The sequence below is a fragment of the Hylobates moloch genome, unplaced genomic scaffold (assembly GCF_009828535.3).
Source record: "Hylobates moloch isolate HMO894 unplaced genomic scaffold, HMol_V3 SCAFFOLD_19, whole genome shotgun sequence".
In the NCBI taxonomy this organism is placed as follows: domain Eukaryota; kingdom Metazoa; phylum Chordata; class Mammalia; order Primates; family Hylobatidae; genus Hylobates; species Hylobates moloch.
In genome coordinates this window covers 2,241,743-2,264,982 of record NW_026652294.1, presented here as the reverse complement: position 1 = coordinate 2,264,982, position 23,240 = coordinate 2,241,743, and positions in this window count along the sequence as shown.

The following is a 23,240-nucleotide window of genomic DNA, read 5'->3' as shown; positions in this document are numbered from 1 at the left end:
TGAGACTGTTTAGTAGCCGTGCTAGACTTGCAGAAAACTGGAGCCCCACCCCCACCCCGCTGACACTCCATCAGCAGGATGGACACTGTGGCCCAGCCAGGACTGGCATTCCCCTGGTACTCTGTGTGCCCCAGCAACCCTGCAACCATTCATGAATGAACTGGAGTGACACATGTCACAGTTAGTGCGGCAGGCTCACACACTGTGGGTGAGGAAAGGAGCTGCAGAAGAAAGAGAACGACAGATGGATAGGTACATACGTACACGAATAGACAGGTGGATGGATAGGTACGTACATACACGAATAGACAGGTGGATGGATAGGTACATACATACACGAATAGACAGGTGGATGGATAGGTACATACATACACGAATAGACAGGTGGATGGATAGGTACATACATACACGAATAGACAGGTGGATGGATAGGTACATACATACACGAACAGACAGGTGGATGGATAGATACATACATACACAAATGGATAGGTGGATAGATAGGTACATACATACACGAATAGACAGGTGGATGGATAGGTACATACATACACAAATGGATAGATGGATAGATAGGTACATACATACACGAATAGACAGGTGGATGGATAGGTACATACATACACGAATAGACAGGTGGATGGATAGGTACATACATACACAAATGGATAGGTGGATAGATAGGTACATACATACACGAACAGACAGGTGGATGGATAGGTACATACATACACAAATGGATAGGTGGATAGATAGGTACATACATACACGAATAGACAGGTGGATGGATAGGTACATACATACACGAATAGACAGGTGGATCGATAGGTATATACATACATGAATAGACAGGTGGATAGGTACATACACATATGAATAGACAGGGGGATGAATAGGTACATACCTGAATGGATAGGTGGATAGATAGGTACATACATACATGGATGGATGGCTAGACATATATACATGGCTAGATGGATAGACAGGTGTATATGTACTGGAATAGATACATACATACATACATGAATGGATAGAGAAATGCACACATACATGGGCAGGGAGACAGATGGAGAGATAGCTACATCTATCCATGCATAAAGGTAATAGGTCTCTATATCTCCTGTGCTACTGCAGAGTGTGATCTGTATCACTTGGAGGAATAAGCCTGGGCATTAGAAGTACAAACCCACGCAGAGAATGTTAACACCAAATTCAGGACTGCCACTGTCACCTGGGGGGCCTCTGGGATGTGGAGTGCATTGTCAGATCTCATTTCTGAAGAGAGATGGTGGACACTAGGATGTTTGCGATGCAAGCAAGCTCTTTGTCTTTTTTTTTTGGTCTGATCAACTTTATAAAGATGATTTTTAAAATGCCCAGCTCTGAGTGCAGGTCCTCAAGTTTACTCCTGAACGTGAGCCTCGCTGAGTCCGCAGCTGGTCGCAGGCCTGGGAAACCAGGGTGGGCTGAGGAAGGAACGGGAGGCAGAGGGGCCAGCAGGAAGGATGGGACCCCAGGCTAGGCTGGGGGGTCAGCAGCAGACACGGGTTGAAGGGGAGTGGGTCATGGGAGGGGCCTGTGCAGGATGGAGCCCAGCAGGGGATGGGAGAGGACACAAAACCAGGCAGAAGGCGGTGACGGCAGCAGAGAGGAGCACCCAGGGGCTGCCGCTTGGTCACAAGTGTAGGCCCGCTGTGCCCTCAGCACAGTGCTCCAGGGCTCACCAGCCACCCAGGACCAAGACCCGTAGTGCTGGGGGGCTGCGGCTCCTTCCCAACCTTTCCCAGGGCTGCCTCTAGCCCCCATCTCTCCAAATTAGCAGGGGAGCTGGAGCCCCTAAGACGCAGCCTCACGTCGTCCTCACACCTGTGTTGGGAGCCATGCCCTGCTGCACCTGAATCTTCTGTTTCTCCCGATCACGGGCTCCTGAAGTTTGAGGCCTGCGGTTGTTCCTCTCTTCAACTTGGTTGCTGCCGTGAGTTTCTGGGAGGTTTGTCTTACTAGATTCTGTGCTTCCCTCCACCATGGGAACCTGGAATCTCTTTTTTGCTTTTTAGCATGCAGGTAATTTCCAACCTTTACATCTGCCTATCAGACAAATCCTATCTATCTTCATACCTCAGGCAGTATCACCCCCAATGTGTGGTCTAAATTTGGACTTCCGTACACATGAGTTCACCTCGAGGGCAGCCTCAATGTAGGCATAGCGGAGGGGATTGGGGAGTCAGTGGGGCTTGTTGCTGCCCCTGTGTGAGCTTCCTGGTGAACACCAAGGAGAGGGTTTACAAACTCCTGGGTCAGTGGAGGGGCCTCTGGGCATACGGGCTTTGGGGGTGGGGGCGCCCCAGCATGGGGAGGCATCCTGGCTGCCTCAAATAGAGATGCTTTGCTTATTTCTTCCATGACACCGTTACCAGGGAAGATTTTATTTAAAGAAAGACTTTACTACTACAAATCTAAACAAACCGAAAGCTACTGTCTTATTGCCTTTCTCCCTCTTGTTTTGTGGAAAACCACATGGCCTACCGTGATGCAAAATAAGAACTAAGACCTGCTGAGGAGCAGAAGTGGGGGTGCGAGGGGGAGGGGCTCCACCAGCGGCAGGTGTGGTGCTGCTGCAGGTGAGACATGAAGGAAACAGCCTGGTGGGGCCCTTAACAGGCCAAGTCCCTGGGCCCTTCTGCCGCAGACGGCACCTTCCCACAGCACTAGAGCCGCCAGGCTGGGTGGTTGCCCGTCACCTCACCAATCTGCAGAGGAAGCAGCCCTGTCCGTTGGCTTGCTAAGAGCTGCAGGGGAGTCAGTGACTTACTCAGAAGCAGGCAGGTCACGGGGAACCAGCCCCTGCACAAGCTCTACCCTGGGCAGCAGTCACCGCTGTGCCCCCGCCCCACGGAAGCCACAGGGCTGTGACAGCCCCCACAATGCACATGAGGAGGGGCAGGCAGGCGTTGGCTGCAGAAAGGGAATGATGGGAAGAGGAAAAATGCTGGCTCCTGGCAGCTGAGCTTTTTTTTTTTTTTTTTTTGAGATAGAGTCTCTGTTGCCCAGGCTGGAGTACAGTGGCGCAGTCTCGGCTCACTGCAACCTCAGCCTCCCGGGTTCAAGCGATTCTCCTGCCTCAGCCCTCGAGTAGCTGGGATTACAGGCATATGCCACTACAACCGGCTAGTTTTTGCATTTTTAATAGAGATGGGGTTTCACCATGTTGGCCAGGAGGGCCTCCAACTCCTGACCTCAAGTGATCCACCCGCCTCAGCCTCCCAAAGTGCTGGGAACCACCGCACTCGGACTTTTTTTTTTTTTTTTTTTTGAGAAAGTTCTTGCTCTGTCACCCAGGCTGGAGTTCAGTGGAACAATCACAGCTCACTGCAGCCTCGAACTGGCTGCAAGGGATCCTCCCATCTCAGCTCCCTGAGTAGCTAAGACTACAGGCACATGCCACCATGCCTGGTTTTTAAAATTTTTTCTTTTTTTAGTAGCCACAAGGTCTCACTATGTTGCCCAGGCTGGTCTCAAACTCCTGGGCTCAAGTGATCCTCCTACCTTGGCCTCTCAAAGTGCTGGGATTACAGGCATGAGCCACGACACCTGGCTGCAGCTAAATTTTGAAGAGAACCTTGCTCTGTTTATTTTCTTTCATTTCCTTTTTTATTTTTTATTTATTTTTTGAGACAGGGTCTCACTTTTTTGCCCAGGCTGGAGTGCAGTGGTGCAATCTCAGCTCACTGCAACCTCCACCTCCCTGGCTTAAGCAATTCTCCTGCCTCAGCCTCCAGAGTGGCTGGGACTACAAGCATGTGCCACTATGCCCGGTTAATTTTTGCATTTCTTTGTAGAGACGGGGTTTTGTCATGTTGCCCAGGCTGGTCCCGAACTTCTGGACTGAAGTGATCCTTCCCAGGAAGGAAGCCACACCTAGGCACACACCCTGGGCCTTGATAATACAGGTGCTGGGACTATAGGTATGAGCCACAATGCCTGGCCTCCTTTTGTTTTTCAAAAAATGCTTAATATTCACGCAAGATGAAGAGTTCTTTTTTTTTTTTTTTTCTTTTTTTGGGACAGAGTTTCACTCTGTTACCCAGGCCAGAATACAATGACACAATCTCAGCTCACTGCAACCTCCACCTCCTGGATTCAAGTGATTCTCCTGTCTTAGCCTCCTGAGTACCTGGGATTACAGACATGTGCCACCACGCCCGGCTAATTTTTGTTTTTTGTTTTTGTTTTTGTTTTTGTTTTTGTTTTTTTTGAGACGGAGTCTCGCTCTGTCGCCCAGGCTGGAGTGCAGTGGCGCGATTTCGGCTCACTGCAAGCTCCGCCTCCCGGGTTCACGCCATTCTCCTGCCTCAGCCTCTCCGAGTAGCTGGGACTGCAGGCGCCCGCCACCACGCCCGGCTAATTTTTTGTATTTTTAGTAGAGACGGGGTTTCACCGTGGTCTCGATCTCCTGACCTCGTGATCCGCCCGCCTCGGCCTCCCAAAGTGCTGGGATTACAAGCGTGAGCCACCGCGCCCGGCCTAATTTTTGTATTTTTAGTAGAGACGGGGTTTCACCATGTTGGTCAGGCTGGTTTTGAACTCCCGACCTCAGGTGATCTGCCCGCCTCAGCTTCCCAAAGTGCTAGGATTACAGGCGTGAGCCACCGCGTCAGGCCAAGATGAAGAGTTCTAGGGACTGGCTGCAGCACAGTGAGAATGGACTTAACACCACTGAACTATGCCCTTAAAAATGGATAGATATTTTATGTTCTGTATGTTTGACCACAATCACATATTTTTAAAAGAAAGGAAAGGATGCCTGAGATTCAGATCAGAGCTCTGACAGCCAATTTGTTTTCTGTGTCCAACCCATTTTTCTTTGCTTCTGTCTCCCTCCATTTACTGACCCTCACTTTACTTTAAAAACCAGATCTCTGAGGAAGGCATGAGGCAGCCAATAGCCACCTCTGGAAGCCAGGAGGGACTGGCACGGGGATGCTGTGGAGCACGGTGTGGCGAGGGCAGTGTGGCCCTGCGAGCTCGTGAGCCAGTGGGGACAAAGCTCATAGCATAGATGCCACAGAGATGGCGACCAGCGTGGAATCTGCTCCATGTCTTGGGAGAAAAGGAGCCTAGAATTCAGCTAAAGCATCAAAGCCAGTGTGAGAAATGCTGGTTTTCGCTGAGACAACTGAAATAGAAACTTCAGTCTCTTTCTGCCTAAGACACCAAAGCCTCTGGAATCTGAGACACTGAGGCCTGAAAAGCAATTCTGGTTCTGGGGTTTATCACCACCCCCACTAACCCCTCAGTCAGGAGCTGGCCACCCCACTGCCCTGGACGCTCTTTAGGGCATGGCCCTTCACACGCCTCCCCACAGAGGCTGCATCCGAGCTCCCCTGAGACTCGCCACCTCAGCTCTTCTCATTGGCTAAATCCCATCCACCCTTCAGGTGTAGCTTCCTCTGAGGGACCCCCTGACCACCCAGCCTGAATGCACACTTAGGTGGATATGAGTATTTATGTGTGATGCTGTCATCCCCTGAGTCTGCCCCCTGGTTCCCAGCCTGCTCAACTCTGTATCTCAAGCGTCTGACAGGAATAATGATTTACTGAAGGTTGAATGAACCCGAGACACTACCGGGGTGCAGACTCCTGCAATGTTACTGAGTAAATCCACGGGAGGAGAGACGGAGCTCAGCCTGGGACAGGCCTTCCCGTGGCACTAGCCTGGCCTTGGGAACAGCAGCTTTTCAGGAACCTGCTGCTCATAAAAACTGTATAGTTGTCAAAGCCGAGCACGTTCTGCTCCCTGATTAGAGGGTGCGCGATTCTATCCGAATGTTGATTCTGAAGATAAACTGCCCCTTAGCAGCAAGGGGGGCTGAAAATTAGGCTCTCAGAATGAAAACGCAAACTTCGAAACTGGTGAGGGCTGGAAGCTGTTGTAAACATCGCTGATGCATAGTCGGCCCGTGGCTCAGCTCTCTCTTTGGGAACCTTGCCCACCCCCTCCCCTGCCAGGCAGCAGGCTGCACGCCCTGCCTCCCTCCGGGAAGCACCTGGCCTGACATCACTCCACTGTCATCAGGCAGAGGACGGGCACATCCTGTGCTTGGCCCTCCAAAAGCAAACAGAGCGGGCTCGGGAGAGGCTGGAGCTGGATGCGGCCCACCTGCAAACCCAGCCCTCTCCCTGCTCCTGGAGGCACAGTCACCTCCTCCCCAGGGTGCGGGGAGCAGCCCTGAGTAGGGCTGCCTAATGGGGAGGCAGGCTTGGGCCCACACAAACCCTTCTGTCTTTACTGTGGGTGCATTGGCACCAAGGGCAGGGGCAGGCACTGCTCTTCCGGTGCGACAGCAACCCGGTGCTGGGTGGAGAGGGATGACAGGGAAGGGTGAGAGGGAGCTTCCCAGAGCACCGGAAATGTCCTATCCCTGGGTGGGATGTAGATTTCATGAGAGCTCATCTGACAAAACTCCTGTCATGGGAAACAAGATCTGTGCATTTTGTTGTATGAAAATTATGCCTTACTTAAAACAAAACCAATCACACCCACTAGGATGACTGCTATTAAAAAACACACACATGCACATGCTGGTGAGGATGCGAATGAAGACGGAGGGACCCTCGTGTGCCGATGGTGGGAATGTGAGATGGTGCAGCTGCTATGGAAATCAGTGTGGCTGCTCCTCAAAAGTTAAAGGTAAGAAGAGCCTCTGATCCAGCACACCACTTCCAGGTGTAGACCCAAAAGAAGCGAAAGCAGGATTGGGGCAAATGCACACTCATGCTGAAGAGGTAGAGGGAACCTGAGTGCCCATGAGGAGATGAGTGAAGAAAAGATGACACATCCGCAGAAGGCAGCATCGCTCAGCCTGGAGAGGCAGGGAACTCGGACACACGCTGCCACGTGGATGGACCTTGCGGATATTACGCAAAGTAAAATAAGTCAGTCACAGAAAGACAAATGCGGAGTGAGTCCACTGACATGAGTTCTCTAGAATAGCCAAATTCACAGACAGAAAGCAGAATGGTAAGCTGGGGAGGGGCTGAAAAGAAGGGAGAAAGGAGAGTTGTGGTTTAGTGGGTACAGTGTTTCAGTTTTGTGTGATGAAAAGGATTTTGGAGATTGGATGCACAACAATGTGGACATACTTAGGTTAGCATTATTCAACTGTGTGCTTAAAAATGGTTATGATGATAAATGTCATGTTGTTTGTTACCATAAGTGAGTAGAAAAGCTGCACAGTGATGGGGCCAGGGGTCTTAGCAGCCCCCATCATCGTCATCCTTACTTCTCAACCACGCAGCCCTGGCCCTTCTGTGTCGGCCCCCACTTCCTCAGGAAACGCCATCTGTGGCCTGAAGAGACGCCCCAGAGTCCCCGTGGCTGACCCCAGGCCTGCTTCCCCACCAACTGGCTGGGGTGTCTCAGCTCCTCCTGTTATCTGGAAAGGCTGCTTCCCAGAGCAAGTCTAGAACTGCCCTACTGGGAGCAGATGGTAGTATGCAAAGGCCACTGTCACGCGGGGGGCTGCCATCACATGGGCTGGCCCTGGGCAGGTGGGTCTCTGGGACCAGCTCTGGCAGCACAAGGAGAAGCCCCTGGTCCTGCCGCCCTTCAAAGAGCACCACCTGAGCACAGGACAGAGGCCCGCTGCCTACAGGGCCACTGCAGACTCTGGCCCTCTTAATGAACACAAGCGGGGGGGGGTCCCTCAGAGGCAGGCCCTGGCAGCCACAGGTGTGGGACAGTTGATGACATGTGGGCCGCTGTCTTCTCTCTGGAACCCGTGCAGTTGGCCCCCAGCACAGCCTCTTCCACTCTGATTAAGCACCAACGGTTTGTGCCAACCCCATGAAATGTGACTACCAACCTGACTGTCATCGCAGGAAGGGAGGGACCGCAGAGCCTGGGCTTGGCAAGCCTCTTGTGGGAAGGGCCAGTTGGTAAATATGTTAGGCTCTGCAGGCCACGTGACCTCTGTCCCAGCTACTCAACCCTGCCGTGGGAACAAGAACAGCCCACACAAAGCAAAAGGAATGGGCACCACTGTGTTCCAGTAAAGCTCATTTATGGACAGTGAATTAGAATTTCAGATCATTTTCACATGTCATGAAATCTTTTTATTTTTTACAATCATAACTCACTGCAGCCTCCAACTCCTGGGCTCAAGGGATCCTTCCGAGTAGCTGGGACTACAGGCTCATGCCACCACTCCCAGCTAATTTTTTAATTTTTTGTAGAGACGGGGATCAAGTTGGCCTCAAGCAGTCCACCGCCTCAGCCTTCCAAAGTGCTGAGATTACAGGTATGAGCCCCTTTGGCCAATCATGAATAATAATCCTCCTCCTCCTTCTCCTTCTTTCTTCTTCCTTCTTTCTGACCATTTAACAATGTAACAAACATAGTAAGCTTCTGAGCCCTGAGCCATGGGGTAGAGCGGTGCTGGGATCCGGCCAACAGGTCACAGCCAGTGATCCCAGCTCTGTCCCTACGTCCAGACAGGCCCTCCCCAACAAGTGTCCCTCACCACTCACTCCCCAGGGATCATCCTACTGCGAAATGTGAACCACAATGACATCAGCTGCAGAGGAAGCAAAGCGGATAAACAGAGAGGCAATGAGGTCAGAGGGTCAAAGCCCATATCACAGTCCGGACTCATGCCTGGCGCTCACGCTGTCACTCAGAAGAGACCATCAAGCTTCAAGACTGTCCACAGAACTCTTGGCTCTCCCTGAGGCTGCCTGCACAGTTTAAACTCTAAAGACATGAGAACCGATTCACTAGAAAGTTAACCCAGAAATGGTACGGGCCAGTCACATTCCCCCAGGAAGGAAAGCCACCCCCGGGCAAACATCCTGGGCCTTGATCACACAGGTGCATTGGAGACCAAATCCCAGCCCTGATGACACGGGCATCAGGTGCAGTGGCCCCCTAGACCGCATGATGTCAAATGTGGCAGAACCTGCACTCTGACCCTTCTTGGCATTGGGATCTAAAACACACCCTTACAGTTAGCCTCTCTCTGCTTGTTTTCTGGTCTACAAAATGGGGGTGAAATATCTATGCACCTCATGGTTGTTGTGGAGGTTGGGGCAAAATAGAATACAGGCACACTTGTATTTTATTGTAGTTTGCTTTATTGCATTTTATAGATATTGTGGTTTTTACAAATTGAAGGCTTGTGGGAAGCCTGTGTCTAGCAAGTCTCTTGGTGCCATTTTTCCAACAGTATGTGACCTCAGGCTCTCTGTGTCACATTGGTAATTCTCATAATATGTCTACTTTTTCCTTATTATGCATCCATCATGGTGATCTGTGACTGTCACCGGTAGAGGGTCGTGACTGCAAGTTGTCCAGGTTCTTGATGTTTTGAACAGAGAATTGGACAAAACACCCAGCAAAGCAAAGAAAGAATGAAGCAACAAAAGAATGAAAGCAGGGTTTATTGAAAATGAAAGAACACGCCACAGTGTGGGAGCGGGCCCAAGCAGTGGCTCAGGGCCCAGATACAGAATCTTCTTGGGTTCAAATACCCCCTAGAAGTTTCCCATTGGCCACTTCATGCTCATCTCATGTAAATGAAGTGGTAGCCGCAATCATTCTGATTGGTTGCAGAAAGCAGCCAACCAGAGGCTGAAGTGATGTTACAAAGGTCACACTCCTGTGCAAACATCTGATTGGTTGCAAAAAGCAATCAGAGGCTAGGATGAAGTTACAGAGTTATACTTCTATGCAAACAAAGACTCTGCCCACAATCAGTCTGATTGATTGTGGACAGCAACCATTCCGAGGCTAGAGTGAAGTTACCAAGTTGCAAACAAAGACTCCACGGGCAATCAGTCGGATTTGTTGAAGACAGCCAATTTCCCATCTGCCAGTGCAGAAAAGGTGAGGATTTAGGTTCCCTGCTTCCAGACCCTATTCTCCTGCCTCATGACTAATGATGTTTTTTTTTTTTTTTTTTTGAGACAGGGTCTCACTCTGTCACCCAGGCTGGAGTACAGTACTGCAGTCATGGTTCACTGCAGCCTCAATCTCTCAGGCTCAGGCGATCCTCCCACCTCAGCCTCCTGAGTAGCTGGGACCACAGGCACATGTGTGCCACCATGCCTGGATAATTTTTGTATTTTTTGTAGAAATTGGATTTCACCATGTTTCCCAGGCTGGTCTCAAACTCCTGGGCTCAAGCAATCTACATGCTTCAGCCTCCCAAAGTGTTGAAATTACAGGTGTGAGCCACTGCACCCAGCCTGTGATCTTTGATGTTACTATTGTAATTGTTTTGGGCCCAGAACCATGCCCACATAAGACAGTGAACTTCTGATAATATGTGTGTTCTGACTGCTCCACTGACTGTCCATGCCCCATCTGTCTCCCTGTCCTCAGGCCTCCCTATTCCCTGAGACACAACAATATTGAAATTAGGCCAATTAATAACCCTACAATGGCTTCTAAGTGTTCAAGTGAAAGGAAGAGTTGCACATTGCTCACTTTAAATCAAAAGTTAGAAATGATTAAGCTTAGTGAGGAAGGCTGTCAAAAGTTGAGATAGGCTGAAAGCTAGACCTCTTGCACCAAACAACCAAGTTGTGAATGCAAAGGTAAAGTTCTTGAAGGAGATTAAAAGTGCTCCTTCAGTGAAGACACAAATGATAAGAAAGCGAAACAGCCTTATTGCTGATATGGAGAATGTGGTAGTGGTCTGGATAAAAGATCAAACCAGCCATGCATTCCCTTAAGTCAAAGCCTAATTCAGAGCAAGGTCCTACTTCTCTTCAATTCTATGAAGGCTGAGAGAGGTGAGGAAGCTGCAGAAGAAAAGTTAGGAGCTAGTAGAGATTTGTTCATGAGGGTAAGGAAGGAAGCCATCTCCATAACATAAAAGTGCAAGGTGAAGGAGCAAGTGCTGATGTAGAAGCTGCCACAAGTTATCCAGAAGATCTGGCTAAGATCACTGATGAAGGTGGCCACACTAAACAACAGATTGTCTATGTGGGTGAAACAGCCTTCTATCAGAAGAGGATGCCATCTAGGACTTTCCTAGCTAGAGAGGAGAAGTCAATGACTTGCTTCAAAGTTTCAAAGGAAAAGCTGGCTCTGTTAGGGGCTAATGCAGCTGGTGACTTTATGTTGAAGCCAATGTTTATTCGCCATTCCAGAAATCCTAGGGCCTTAAGAATTATGCCAAATTTTCTCTGCCTGTGCTCTAGAAATGGAACAAGAAAACCTAGATGACAGCACATTTGTTTACAGCAGGGCTTACTGAATATTTTAAGCCCACTGTTGAGAAATGCTGCTCAGAAAAAAAAAGAATCCTTTCAAAATATTATTGCTCATTGACCATGCACCTAGTCATCCAGGAGCTGTGATGGAGATGGACAAGGAGATTAAAGCTGTTTGCATGCCTGCTAACACAACATACACTCCGCAGCCCATGGATTGAAGAGTAACTTCAATTTCAAGTCTTCTTATTTAAGAAATACATTTCATAAGGCTATAGTTGCCATAGATAGTGATTCCTCTGATGGATTCGGGCAAAGTACATTGAAAATCTTTTGGAAAAGATCCACCATTCTAGATGCCATGAAAAGCAGCAAGGTGTGGTGACTTACACCTGTTAATTCCAACAATTTGGGAGGCTGAGGTAAAAGAATCACTTGAGCCCAGGAGTTTGAGACCAGCCAGGGCAACATACAGAGACTCTGTTTGTAAAAAAAAAAAAACAAAAAACTAGCCAGGTTTGGTGGTGCATGCCTATAGTTTCAGCTAATCGGGAGGCTGAGGCAGGGCTCACCTGAGCCCAGAAGGTTGTTGATGTCGTTGTGATCACATCACTGCACTCCAGACTGGGCAATGAGTGAGACCCTGTCTCAAAAAAAAAAAAGAGAACATTTTTGCTTCATGGGAAGAGGTCAAAATATCAACATTAATAGGAGTTTGGAAGAAGTAGATTCCAACCCTCATGGATGACTTTGAGGGTTCAGGACTTCAGTGGAGAAAGTCACTGCAGATGTGGGGGAAACAGCAGGAGAACCAGATTTAGAAGTGGAGACTAGACCAGGTGCAGTGGCTCACACTGGTAATCCCAGCACTTTGGGAGTCGGAGGCAGGTGGATCACGAGGTCAGGAGTTCAAGACCATCCCGGCTAACACAGTGAAACCCCGTCTCTACTAAAAATACAAAAAATTAGCAGGGCGTGATGGCGGGCGCCTGTAGTCCCAGCTACTTGGGAGGCTGAGGCAGGAGAATGGCGTGAACCTGGGAGGTGGAGCTTGCAGTGAGCCGAGATTGTGCCACTGCACTCCAGCCTGGGCGACAGAGCGAGACTCCGTCTCAAAAAAAAAAAAAAAAAAAGAAGTGGAACCTGAAGAAGGGGCTGAATTGCTGCAATCTCAGGATCCAACTTGAACACATGAGGAGTTGCTTCTTGGGGATGAACAAAGAAAATGGTTCCTTGAGACAGAACGTCCTCCTGGGGCAGATGCTGTGAACGTGGTTGCAATGACAACAAAGGATTCAGAATATTTCATAACCGATAAAACACAGCAGGTTTGAGAGGATTTCTAATTTTGAAAGACCTTCTACTGTGGGTAAAATGGTATCAAGCAGCCTCCAGTGCTGGGGGCCATCTCCTGTGAAAGGCAGAGTCAATCAATGTGGTAAACTTCACTGTTGTCTTATTTTAATACATTGTCACAGCCCCTCTACCCTTCAGCAACCACCACCCTGATCAGTCAGCAGCCGTCAGCACCGAGGCAAGACCCTCCGCCAGCGGAAAGATTCTGACTCACTGAAGATGTGGAAGATCATTAGCATATTCTTAGCAATAAAGTGTTTTTGTTTTTTTTTTAGGCGGAGTCTCGCTCTGTCACCCAGTCTGGAGTGCAATGGCGTGATCTCGGCTCACTGCAACCTCCGTCTCCTGGGTTCAACCCTTTCTTCTGCCTCAGCCTTCTGAGTAGCTGGGATTACAGGCGCGCGCCACCACGCCCAGCTAATTTTTTTTGTATTTTTAGTAGAGACGGGGTTTCACCATATTGGCCAGGCTGGTCTTGAATTCCTGACCTCATGGTCCTCCTGCCTCGACCTCCCAAAGTGCTGGGATTACAGGCATTAGCCACCGTGCCCGGCCAAGTGTTTTTAAATTAAGGCATATAAATTGTTTTTTTAGACGTAATGCTATCCTATACTTAATAGACTACAGTTTAGTGTAAACATAACTTTTATATGTGCTGGGAAACCAAAAAATTCATATGACCCACTTCATTATGGTATTCACTTTACTGCAGTGTGGTCTGGAACTGAACTCACACTATCTCCAAAGTATGCCTGTAAAATAAAGCCCACACCTAATTCCCTGCCTCAGAAAGCCCCTTCCTCACCTCCACCCAAGTCAAGGGTGTGAGTTAAATTCAACTAGCTTCCGGCTATATCCATTCAGTAAACACGAAACAAAAGGTACTAAATGGCAAGAACTGCATGCAGGGGGCTTTTGGGACAGTGCCCAGGACACAGGAGCTCAATCAACGTCAGCTATGACAGTGGTGCAGATGACTAACGTCTGACAGATCTCCTTTCTTTAGAAAAGAATAGCTGTCCTCAGACAGGGCTCCACCCAGAGCTGGGCAACAGGTGACCGCTGCCCTGAACATCCCTACGCAGCCCACCCAGCCCTACCCAGCTCCAAGAGGAGCAAGGGGCCAGCCAGACTGCCGGGACAAGGCCACATGGGGCCACCTCTAGATCCTGGGCACACCTGCAGAGATAGAGCCACAGGAAGTGGGGGCTGAACTGAAGCTCCACTTCTAGAGTGACCTTGAGGGCAGCAGTGCTCAGGCCAGCTCCTGAGACAGCCATGGGGAGTGGGGAGGTGGTGTTCAATGGGAACAGAGTTTCAGTCTTGGAAGATGACCACGTTCTGGAGATGGTGGTGGTACTGGCTGCTCAACACTGTGAATGTCCTTAATGCACTTAAAAATGGTTAAAGTGGGGCCAGGTGCGGTGGCTCACACCTGTAATTCCAGAACTTTAGGAGACCGAGGTGTGTGGATCACTTGAAGTCAGAAGTTCAAGACCAGCCTGGCCAACATGGTGAAACCCTGTCTCTACTAAAAAATACAAAAAATCAGCCAAGCGTGGTGGCGCACACCTGTAGTCCCAGCTACTAGGGAAGCTGAGGTAGGAGAATCACTTGAACCCGGGAGGTGGAGATTGCAGTGAGTCGAGATCGCACCACTGCACGCCAGCCTGGGTGACAGTCTCCATCTCAAAAACAAAAAAAAAAGTTAAAGTGGGCAAGTCACAGTGGCTCACATGTGTAATTCCAGCACTTTGGGAGTCCCAGCCTGGAGGATAGTTTGAGGTCAGAAGTTTGGATCAGCCTGGGCAACATAGCCAGACCCTATCTCTACAAACAATTTTTTAAAAAATTCAGTCGGGTACTGTGGCTCACACCTGTAGTCTCAGCTACTTGGGAGGATCGCTTGAGCCCAGAAGGCGGAGGTTGCAGTGAGCTGTGCTTGCTCCATTGCACTCCAGCCTGGGCAACAAAGCGAGACCCTGTCTCAACCAACCAAACAAACAAACAAACAAACAAAAAACATGATTAAAGTAGTGAATGTTGTATGTATTTTACTGTAATGTTTTTAAGAGGGAAAAATCACCTTGGGGAAAGAAAGGAGTGCCTGGGCGCACTTCCAAGATTATACTTAGGTTTTTGCTTCCTAAGCCAGGAAACGTAACTTTGCATTTGATTTATTCTGTACCCATCTTATCAGCACTTTCAAAGAAATGAGAACAGGGAACTGGAGCTCTCACAATAACTGGACAAAGATGGGCAAGAGATTAGAGAGCCCCAGGGCCTGCCGCCACCTCCTGATTCACTTCCCATCAGTGAAGGCGTGAGTGGGCCCTGCTCACACCATGGTGAGGCCCTCACCCCGCCCTTCCTAGGATGAGGACACAGCCAGCCCTCACTTGTGATAGATGCATGCAGGCTGCAGCTTTCACCCGGGGGTCACAGCCTCACTCCAACTCACATCAGGCCACATGGCAGCCCCATCGAGTCTTTGGGCCCGGCTGCAGAGGCAGGTGCCATGCCTGCACTGCACATCCAGGTGTATTGTTGAGCAACCCCCTCCAGACCTTGATGTCATCCTCCTGGGCCCCTCCTCCAAGTCTTGTGCAACCCAGTGATGTGATGTGTGTGTCCTGCACCCCAGGTCCTGACTGGCACTCACCCTTCTCAGCTGGGTTAACTCCTCCGTGTCTTTCAGGTGCCTGCACCCCAGCAGCAGAGAACCAACTGCACAGTAGCCATGTTCATGCAATCCACTCTCTGCTCCTGGATGCCAGCATCTGGCGCGCCATCCCAGCACACAACAGGATGCATGGATGGTGGCCTGGGCGTCATGGACCTGGGGAGACAAGGTGGCCCAGCAGCCGCTGCAGAGCCTTGGGGAACTGTTCCTAAAACACGTGAACTTGCTTTGGGAATCCAGGAACACCTTTGTTGGAACAATCCAGCCCTTGGGACACCCAAATTTGAAGCCCCCCCCCCACCACCCAGGGATGCAGCTTTGGCGAGGGGCCGGTCAGGAACAGCTGCTAATCTAGGTGGGGTTTCCTAAGCCCAATTCACCTGCCAGAAAATCAAGCCCTAAATAAATAATTTGGTTTCCCTTTAGTTTTCTTTCCCTCCCACTGCCCTTTACAACAACCTGCCAGTTTAAGCCAAGGAACAAAGATAGAGACCTCCTCTGAGCCCCACCTGCCATTTGTGATAAACATTTCAGAGAACAAGTTAAGCAGTGCTGGAGAAAACAGGAAAAATAAACTCTGAGTCTCTACATAAATATATATTCTATGAAAGCCTAAACTTAATCCACCACCAGCACAAGGCAGACCAAAAAGGCACACACAGCTCTGCCACCGCTACAGAGAAAACGATCTCTACATGCTGTTCCGCGTGCTTCTATACAATGCAGAGCTTTGAACTGTTTATAACAGAACACAACAGAGACACAATCACAAGAACACAGTGATTCTGCCCTTTGAAGCTGCCTGTAGTCAAGTATTCCACAGGCAGGAAGTAGAAATCTGTGCTTTGATTTGTTTAAAGTAAATTAAACATAACTGGAAACCATATTTCCTCTCATTCAGAGGAAGTTACAAAAGGTACAGAGGGCCAAGAATATCTGGTCCTCATGCAAACGATGAGGTCGGTTCTTCCTAAGCAAAAAAAACAGAAAACAAAAACAAATACTGGCCTTTAACATACATTCGAAGACGTCACATGTGTTCTTTTTTTTTTTTTTTTTTTTTTTTTGAGACGGAGTTTTTCCATCTTGTCGCCCAGGCTGGAGTGCAATGGCGCGATCTCGGCTCACCACAACCTCCGCCTCCTGGGTTCAAGCGATTCTCCTGCCTCAGGCTCCCGAGTAACTGGGATTACAGGCATGCGCCTCCACGTCCGGCTAATTTTTTGTGTGTATTTTTAGTAGAGATGGGGTTTCTCCATGTTGGTCAGGCTGGTCTCGAACTCCTGACCTCAGGTGATCCACCTGCCTCGGCCTCCCAAAGTGCTAGGATTACAGGCGTGAGCCACTGCGCCTGGCCCACATGTGTTCATTTTGAAGAGATTACCGCTGTGGAAAACAATTTGGAAATAACTGTTTCAGGTCAAAGTGTAAGTCATTCAACTAAATGTGCGTCTACGCTTTGGAATCGAGCATTTTTATTTTTTCAAATTCAAGCCTGTGGTCCCTTTGAGCCATTCTTTTCTCCACTGGACTTAGCCATTTCGAAACCTGCCTAGGGAGGAAACGACTCAGGCTCTGTGCAGAGGCAGCCCCATGGGGGCAGGAGGCAGCAACCCAGCCTGGGGCCAGGCTCCAGGGCTGCTCTGCAGGGGACACTGCCTGGGCAGCTGAGAGGCAGTGAGGAGTGAGAGAGAGAGGCCCAAGACCCGGGCACATTGGCCTGCCTGGGAGGACCTGGCCAGTCCCTGGTGGCGCCTCAGATCTGCTGTAGCAGGGGCTCAGCCTGAGCACCTCTGGCCTCTGCCCACCTCGCAGGGCATCATGAGAAGCAGGCATGATGTGCACGCTCTCCGGGCCCTCCAAGTCATGGCCATGGCTCTCCATTAACACAACCACGTGCCCGAGGGCTGAGCCCCAGCAGCAGAGGGTGGTGGGAAGGGCCGGGGCTCAAAGGCCTGGGTTCCCACTCGCTGGCGGCAGGAACCCAGCCTCAGTTTCCCTGTCCGTAAAATGGGGATGATAGATCTTACTTTAAAGAGTTGAGGCCAGGCACGGTGGCTCAAGCCTGTAATCCCAGCAGTTTGGGAGGCCAAGGCGGGCAGAGTACGAGGTCAGGAGATCGAGACCATCCTGGCCAACACGGTGAAACCCCGTCTCTACTAAAAATACAAAAAAAATTAGCCGGGCATGGTGGCAGGTGCCTGTAGTCCCAGCTACTTGGGAGGCTGAGACAGGAGAATGACATGAACCCGGGGGGCGGAGCTTGCAGTGAGCCGAGATTGCGCCACTGCACTCTAGCCTGGGCGACAGAGCGAGACTCCGACTCAAAAAAAAAAAAAAAAAAAGAGTTCAGAGGCTAGGCCTGGTAGCTCATGCCTATAATCTCAGCACGATTTGGGAGGCTGAGACAGGAGGATCACTTAGCCCCAGTAGTTCAACACCAGCCTGGGCAACATAGTGAGACCCTGTGTCTACAAAAAATTTTAAAAATTAGCCAGGCATGGTGGTGCATGCCTATGATCCCAGGTACCTGGGAGGCTGAGGTGGGAGGATTGCTTGAGTTTGGGAGATTGAGACTGCAGTGAGCCAAGATTGTGCCACTGCACTCCAGCCTGGGCAACAAAGCCAGACCATGTCTCAAAAAAAAAAAAAAAAAAAAGCAGCTAAGAAGGAAAACTGTATGGCTGTTTGTTGGCATGACCCCCATCCCTCCATGTGCAGCAGAGGGTGACACCAGGCTGATGTGCAGTGCCATTGTGTCTCCACCCTGCTCTCCCATTCTTCTGCACTTCTTTACCTCCCTGAAATCCCTTTTCCCACCTGGGCCATCTTGTGCTCGAAGCAGCACCTGACAGCATGTGCCAGCTCCTTCCCCAGATACGTTCCCCATTGTGCAAAGGTGAGCTTCCCAGCCTTCAGGTCCCTCTCTTGCTCCTGTCTCTCTCCTATTCCAGAGTCAGGACCCCAGCTTTCTCCTCCATCTTCCCATCTCCCTGGGGAAGCTCACATCTTCCTACGTCCTCCATTCCAACTCTAAGTCTATACCTCCCAAAACTGTGTCTCTGGGCTCCAGAACTCCTCCTTGAGTCTCAGACCCTCTGAACCAAGAACTTCATCCCGAAACAATCCATCTTCCACTGAACTGGCCTCACACTGTCAAAAGGCTATCGACCACAGCCGTGTGGGGCGATTTCTGTGGCCTGCCTGTCTGTCCATTGATCTGTCTATCCCTTCTCCAACACCACCCTGTCTGTATGACTGTAGCTTTGTAGTAAGTCTTCAAATCAGATAGTGTGTGTCCTCCAACCATATTCTTCTCTGGAGTTGTGTCTATGATAGCTTCCTGACTTTCTCTGTGAATTTTAGAGTCCGCTCGTTGATTTCTACCAAAAAGCCTGCAGGGATTTTCACTGGGACTTAGTTTAATTTCTAGATCAGTGTGGGAGAAATGACATCTTGTAAACCTTGGAATATTGACCATTCCAACACAAGAACACAATATACCTCTCCATTTATTTAGGAATTCTTTGATTTTTTTTATCAGCATTTTATAGCTTTTTATATATCTTTTTCTTCTTTTTTTTTTTTTTTTTTTTTTGAGACAGGGTCTCGCTCTGTTGCCCAGGCTGGAGTGCAATGGTGCGATCTCGGCTCATTGCAACCTCCACCTCCCGGGTTCAAGTGATTCTCTTGTCTCAGCCTTCCGAATAGCTGGGATTACAGGCACCAGCCATCATGCCCTGCTAATTTTTGTATTTTTGTAGAGACGGGGTTTCACCATATTAGCCAGGTTGGTCTTGAACTTCTGACCTCAGGTGATCCGCCCACCTCGGCCTCCCAAAGTGCTGGGATTACAGGCGTGAGCCACTGTGCCTGGCCTCTTTCTTCCTTTTTGATATAAAGATGGGGTCCTGCTATGCTGCCCAGGCTGGTCTTGAACTCCTGGGTTCAAGCAATCCTCCTGCCTTAGCCTCTCACAGTGCTGGGATCACAGGCATAAGCCACTGCACCGGCCAAGTTTTATTGTTTTCAGCATGTAGCTCTTGCATATATTTTATAGGATTCATGACCAAATTTGTGTTTTGGTGCTGTCATAAATGACATGTTTATTTCAATTTTCAGTGGTTGTTTGCTAGTAGATATATTTCCTGTGAGTTTCAGTAGCTTTTCTGTAGATTCCATTGGATTTTCTACAGGGAAAATCATATCATCTGGGAATAAAGATGGTTTTGTTTATTCTTCTCCAATCTGTATGCCTTTCGTTTCTTTTTTTCAACTTTTTCACTTGCTAGAACCTCCAGTACAATGGTGAATAGAAATGATGGGGTCAGACGACCTGGCCTTGCTCTGGCCCTTAGAGGAAAAGTATTCAGTCTTTCACCCTTAGGCATGCTGCTAGCTGTAGGGCATTTGTAGATGCCTTTATCACATTAAGGAAATTCCCTTTAAATCCCAGCTTCCTGTGTTTTGGTCACACATGGGTGTTGAATGTTGTTAAATGCCGTTTCTGGATCTATTGAGCCGATCATAAATGCTTCCTTCTTGAGTTGGTTGATAGGAAGAATTGTGTTGATTGACTTTCGAATGTTGAACTAACCATTTACTCCTGGGATACACTCTACTTGATTATGGTGTATAATCCTTTTTGTACACGGCTGAGTCATATTTGGTAATATTTTGTTGAAGATTTTCACATTTGTGTTCATGAAGGACCTTGATCTATAATTTTCTTTTCTTCCAAGCCTGGTTAAGCAGCAAAGTCACTTGCAGACTAGTTTGATTTTTTTGATGAAGGGCAGATCAGCCCTAAAGTGGGGCTTAGCCCTCAAGGGTTCTTGGCCTCACCCAGGAAAGAATTCAAGAGCAAGCTGGTGGTAGGAGAAACAGCTTTTACTGAAGCAGCAGTGTTGCAGCTCTGTGACTGCTCCTGCAGAGCGGGGGGACCCCATAGGGAGAGAGTAGCAGCTCAGGGCAGCTTTGCAGGCATACTTATACCTACTTTTAATTACATGCAGATTAACGAGTGGTTTATGCAGAAATTTCTAGGGAAGCAGTAGGAACTCCTGGGTTGTCTGGTCATTGCCATGGAAAGGAGAGGTCAATTCTGGGTGTTGCCATGGCAATGGTAAACTGACATGGCACACTGGTGGGTGTATCTTAGGGAAAGCTGCTTCTGCCCCCTCCCTGTTTTAGCTAGGCCTCAATTTGGTCCCTTGTATGAGCCAAGCCTCCGAATTGGGGCCCGCCTCCAACCTCACTTTCAAGCCTTGTTTTAAGCTCTGCAGGGGAGGGTCTAAGACATCCTTACTCTAGAGCTTATTTGCTCCACTACTAAGGTGGGGCTCTTCAGGGGTCTCTAGGGAATCCCAGGGGTTCAGTGAGAGCCATCCACTGAGTCTGGCTGCCACCCGAGCATCTCCCAGAACAGGTGAACTCTTGGACTCAGCTGCCTTTCTGCTCCTGGTCACCCGTTCTTTCCTATCTCCACGACGTTGCACACCACACACACACAGCTTAGGATCCCCCAGTGCTCGGGGCAACCCTGAGGATTACTGGAGCCCCCTCTCTGCAGTGTTCCCATCCCTCCAGGACTCAGCCCCCAAACCACAGCTGTTCAGAGCCCCCCATCTCCACTCCTCAATGCAGCCAAGCCACTCGCACTGCTTGATGTCCATGAAGCACGCCTGACCCCACCAAGGCAGAAACCCAGGGCAGCTGCGGCGCCTTGCCGTCTCATTTCTGTAGAGTCTGGGGTCACAGCTCTGCATGGCCTTTTGCTCAACACCTGAAAACAGTTGATTCAGACATTTTGTCCAGGTTTCCAGTTGCTTAGGGTAGCGGAGTATGTGCACCATAGCTAACCCACCTTGTTGCTGATGACATGACCTTGGAATAGTCCACACCAGGCCAGGCCAGCCAAGCCCCTGTGCCTGACCAACCTCATGGCAGATACCACCCTCAAGGAGCCATTTGTCCAGCCCCAAGAGTGGCCCTCACTAAAGCAGCTTCCAAAATGTTGATGCCAGGACATTTCTTGTGGCGAAGTCTGATAGAAGAGGGACGGTGGAGGAGGGCAGCAACCCACTCTCAAATGCTGTGGCATGAACTGCATGGAAGACAAATTATGAACAGCGATTTTTTACAAATTGCATAAAACCAAGAAGAGTTAAACAAAATTCATGATAGTGAAAATTTGGGTAAAATTAAATACCAATGAGAGAAGAATGTCTCTTCTCTATAATACAGTATGTTAACCTGACAGATTACTATTTGGCTGTCAAAAATAAATAATGTGGGCACAGTGGCTCTTGCCTGTAATCCCAGGACTGTGGAAGCTGAGGCAGGAGGGTCCCTTGAGGTGAAGAGTTCAAGACCAGTCTGGGCAACATAGCGAGACTCCATCTCTACAAAAAATGTAAAAATTAGCCGAGCATGATGGTACACACCTGTGGTCCCAGCTACTCAGGGAGCTGAGGCAGAAGGATTGCTTGAGCCTGGGAGGTTGAGGCTGCAGTGAGCTATGATTGCACCACTGCACTGCAGCCTGGGTGACAGAGTAAGACCCTGTCTCAAAAAATAATAATAATAAATAATGTGATATGAAAGAGATGTTTACAAACAAAATGGAGAAGAAAGAACCTAAGTTGTCCCCACACAATGATTACAACAATGTAAAATCTGTGTCAGCATGAGAAAAGACCAGAAAAAAGTCTATAGAAATGACAACAATTATTATGAAAGGCTGGCAGGAATATGAGCAAAATTCTTTTTTAATCTTTTCAAAAGTTCTTAAATCTTTAATAATTAAAAAACAAGCCAGGAGTCAGTTCTATTCAAACTTCACAAACAATAATAATGAGAAAAAAACCAGGAAGTGACCCACCAGCTCCCACAAGGGCAAAAGAAAGCCCTTCTTGGCAGACTTCCTGTGGACCCGGCTGGGCAGGCAGAGCCCCTGTGGCCTGTGTGGCCCGTGGCCTCAGAGGAAGCTGGAAAAACAGCAAATGCATTAGGAATGAAGAGCTGTAGACATCCGCATCAGACCCCGCAACACAACACACTACTTTTTACTGTATTTTATTTATTTTGTTTTGTTTTTAGAGACAGAGTCTTGCTCTGTCACCCAGGCTAGAGTGCAGTGGTGAAATCACAGCTCATTGCAGCCTCAAACTCCTTGGCTCAAATGATCCTCCCACTTCAGCCTCCCAAGTAGCTGGAACTACAGGTGCATGCCACCATCCTTAGCTAATTTTTTAATTTTTATTTTAGGAGAAACAGGGTCTCACTCTATTGCCCAGGCTGATCTTGAACTCCTGGCCTCAAGTGATCCTCCCGCCTTGGCCTCCTAAAGTGCTGTGATTATGGGCATAAGCCATTATGCCCAGCTAACACACATATTTTAAAATGAAAATCTCTAAAGCTATGGACTTGGAAGTCTATAATTTGAAGGCCCTCTATATTAGATGAAGAGGCCACAAAGCTTCCCTTTTAACAAACACGTTGAGAGATGGCACCAGGCACCATGTAGCCTTCATGCTGGACCAGGCTGTTCTGTGGAATCTTGAGAGGCTATGTATCCTGGGACCACAGTAACCAAATTGCTGAAAACAGCCATGAGGAAACCCAGGTGTGTGAAGCCAGGCTCAGTCACAGTCGGGGGCACCTGCAGTGTCACCGCAGGCTTGTTCTCACTGCCGAGGCGATTCTGCCAGGTACTTTGCATGCACCCTGCTGTCTGCTGTGCTTCCTCCTGCTCAAGGGATGGGGAAAAGACATGCCTGGAGTGAAGCCACTACCCCCAAGTCCTGGCAATGCCCCGATAGGATGTCTGGGCTGGAGGATTCCCTCAGGCTTGGCAAGCTTCACCTTCCTGCTCTGTGAGGGCGATGGACTGCAGCATGTGGCCTCTAAGGATGACCCTTCCACAACACCCTACTGTCTGTCTGTCTAAGGAGCACATGCATCTGTTCTCACGGCCACAGGC